This window comes from Eumetopias jubatus, unplaced genomic scaffold (genome assembly GCF_037043125.1).
Source record: "Eumetopias jubatus isolate StellerSeaLion01/CBP00866 unplaced genomic scaffold, mEumJub1_p1.0 scaffold_7, whole genome shotgun sequence".
Lineage (NCBI taxonomy): Eukaryota > Metazoa > Chordata > Mammalia > Carnivora > Otariidae > Eumetopias > Eumetopias jubatus.
In genome coordinates, this window is record NW_028274813.1 from 52,457,047 (window position 1) to 52,460,824 (window position 3,778).

Consider the following 3,778-nt stretch of genomic DNA (forward strand, 5'->3'; position numbering starts at 1 on the left):
ATTTTTTAAAGATTTTATTTATTATTTATTTGACAAAGAGAGAGCAAGCACAAGCAGGGGGAGAAGCAGATGGAGAGGGAGAAGCAGGCTCCCCACTGAGCAGGGAGCCTAAAGTGGGGCTCGATCCCAGGACCCTGGGATTATGACCTGAGCCAAAGGCAGAGGCTTAATCGACTGAGCCACTCAGGTGCCCCTATGATTTTATTTTTAAGTAATCTCTACACCCAACCTAGGACTCAAATGACAACCCTGAGATCAAGAGTTGCATGCTCCACCTGCTGAGCCAGACAAGCACCCCATTTTTTTAAGATTTTATTTTTAAGTAATCTCAAAGCAATTTCTTTTAGTGTGAGCTCCTTCAGTCCTTTCAACAAATCTCCTTTTCTATATAAACTAATTTTAATTGAATTTGCCACCCTAGGAGTTACTGGCTAATTCAAAGAATATCTTTTCAAAATTTTAAAATGCATCAAAAATATGTTCAAGTAAGTGGGATTATAGTACAATTACTGTTATTTAACTTGTTTTGCTTCTTAACTTAAAAATAATCATGGATTTCTTTCTGTGGGAAAACCTCTACATTTCTCATCAGTTTTAAATATTCATTGGTGTAAGGCACCATTTTTTATTTAACCTATTATCTATGGAAAATATTTAGATAATCTTTCATTTCATTAGTATAAACAATACTTCACCTATCCTTATACATATATTATTGCATACTTGTGCAATTACTTATTTTGCATAAATTTCCAAAAGTAGGATTGTAGGCTCAATGGGTATGTACGTTTAAAACTTGAATAGTTATTATCAAATTTCCCTCTAGAAAAGTTGTATGGGCTCTTCCTCTTCCCACTAAGCGGCCTGAGGTGACCTCTGAAAATGGTTCGCTATTCACTTGACCCAGAAAACCCTACGAAATCATGTAAATCAAGAGGTTCAAATCTTCGTGTTCACTTTAAGAACACACGTGAAACTGCCCAGGCCATCAAGGGTATGCATATCCGAAAAGCCACCAAGTATCTGAAAGACGTCACTTTACAGAAGCAGTGTGTGCCATTCCGTCGCTACAATGGTGGAGTTGGTAGGCGTGCCCAGGCCAAACAGTGGGGCTGGACACAGGATCGGTGGCCCAAGAAGAGTGCTGAATTTTTACTACACATGCTTAAAAATGCAGAGAGTAATACTGAACTTAAGGGTTTAGATGTTGATTCTCTGGTCATTGAGCACATCCAGGTGAATAAAGCCCCCAAGATGCGGCGTAGAACGTACAGGGCTCATGGTCGGATTAACCCATACATGAGCTCTCCCTGACACATTGAGATGATCCTTACTGAAAAAGAGCAGATTGTTCCTAAACCAGAAGAGGAGGTTGCACAGAAGAAAAAGATATCCCAGAAGAAACTGAAGAAACAAAAACTTATGGCCCGGGAGTAAATTCTGCAGAATAAATGCAAATAAAAATAAAAAGAGAAAAAAAAAAAAAAAGAAAGAAAAGTTGTATGGGTGCCTGGGTGGCTCAGTTGGTTAAGCGTCTGCCTTCGGCTCAGGTCATGATCTTTAAGTCTCAGGATCGAGTCCTGCATTGGGCTCCCTGCTCAGCAGGGAGTCTGCTTCTCCCTCTGACCCTCTTCCCTCTCATGCTCTCTGTCTCTCATTCTCTCTCTCAAATAAATAAATAAAATCTTTAAAAAAAATTTTTTTACAGAGGTTGTGGAGAAAGGGGAACCCTCTTACACTGTTAGTGGGAGCATTTCTATTTCTAACAACTGTGTGGGCAAGTGCCCTCACTCACACTGAGCATAATCACAGTTTAATCTTTACCAATATGGTTGTCAAATGTACTGTCTCTTTGCTGTTTTTGTTCACTTATTTAATTGTAAGAAAGATTGAGCATCTTTTCACTTTGGCCATTTATATACTTCTTTCTCTTCTCCTTTTTCTCCTTCTCCTCTTCTTCCTCTACCTCCTTCTTTGAGAATGGCATCTTATACCAAACATAATACTCCAGGACTGATATATTGGGACCAGAACAGGGCAGGGATATCAATTAGGGCATTTATTCCAAATACTTCTGGTAATGCTGTCGAATATTACATACATTTTTCGAGTTACATATGAGTTAAGACAAGTGACAAAAGCCAATTCAAACTGGCTTAAGGAGTAAAGGGACAAGTAGTTCACATAATAAAGAAGCCAAGGGGTATTACTGGGTTGATATGTCGGCTAATTGAACATAATAAAATAAATAAAGTCATTTGCAATAGTTTCAATCAACAAGAAAGAAAGAAAGAAAGAAAGAAAGAAAGAAAGAAAGAAAGAAAGAAAGAGAGAGAGAGAAAGAAAGAAAGAAAGAGAGAAAGAAAGAGAGAGAGAGAAAGAAAGAAAGAAAAAGAAAGAAAGAAAGAAAGAAAGAAAGAAAGAAAGAAAGAAAGAAAGAAAGAAAGAAAGAAAGAAAAGAAAGAAAGAAAAGAAAAGAAAGAAAGGAAAGAAAGAAAGTCAGTCAGTTTTGCTCTCAGCCTAGTTTTGCTCTATCCATATTTTGATTCTGTTTGTTCTGTGTTTATTCTTTTCTTAGACAAAACTCTTCACATATGGTGTCAGGATAACCACAGAACCTGTTCACATTCTCTTTGTTTAAGTCCATGAGAAACAAGAAATTCTACTTTCCTGAGGCTGTCTTGATCTTCATAACTAGCATGGTAATCTTTAATAGGTGTTCTTAAGTTCATGTGATTGATTTACTAACCCTGCTTGTGTGCCAATAAATCTTACAGTCCTTTCTAGAAGGAGAATAGAAAGCCCTCACACATCACAGAACAGAAATTAGCCCTCTTGCACAATCCTCAAGCAAAGAAAGCTGTAAATAGGTACCACTAAATCTACACAGAATCAGGAAGTGTTAACAGGCCACGGCACCCTCTCACTGATTAATGACCCCCTGTCCCTTTAAAGCTTTTTTGGCTAGGCAGAAACCTCAAAGTTGGCTTTTGGACAAGAGTACACCTTCTCCAGGTGGCTGGCCTCCTCAATAAAGCTCATATTCCTTTCCAGTCAGCACTCATCTCTTGAGTCTTTCCCTTTCAAGCAACAGGCAGCCACACTTGGGATTCAGTAACATTCCTAGTAACAAATCTCCTAAGATTTACTTTGAGTGACCTAGATCATTTGTCTACCCTGAACCAAACACCAACCAGGCACTGCAATACACTTACTGATTAAAGCCTTGGTCACTTACTTCATCTTTAGGGCCAGGGGTGAAGCACCATTTAGAACTATCTAGTACTGAGGGTGGGAAAAGACTAGATTCTAGAAACAAAAACACTAGATTCTAGATATTGTTACCAAAAGGAGGGTGAAAGGATGCTAGAGAGGCAATCAACAAATGACTCCTACATATAGTCACATTTATTATTGACTAAATAAATTGCCAATCAAAACCCTGATATCTTTTTCACAAAGAAATTAAGGCCATGACCACCAACTCTTTCTGGAAAGACTAAATCTTCCACCTTCTCTTCAGGTGACTTTTGGTAGGGGTGGAGAATACAGATACAATGACCAGCAGCCCTAACTAAGAATTAAGAATTAAAGAGGATCTAAATAAGTAGGCATGTATGATGTTCATCTATTGGAAGCGATATTGTTAACATGTCAATTCTCCCCAAGTTGGTATATAGATTGAATGGAATCTAAATAATAACTATACATCCATCACCCCCCAAATTTTTTGCACACCCTTTTATGTTCTCTTCTTTCTCTTCCTATTCTTTCTCAA

General features: G+C 38.0%; 1 pseudogene; it reads left to right on the forward strand.

Moving 5' to 3' along the window:
- Positions 1–861: 861 nt before the first annotated feature.
- On the forward strand, positions 862–1,477 carry LOC114211023 (large ribosomal subunit protein uL22 pseudogene; annotated as a pseudogene).
- Positions 1,478–3,778: the final 2,301 nt, after the last annotated feature.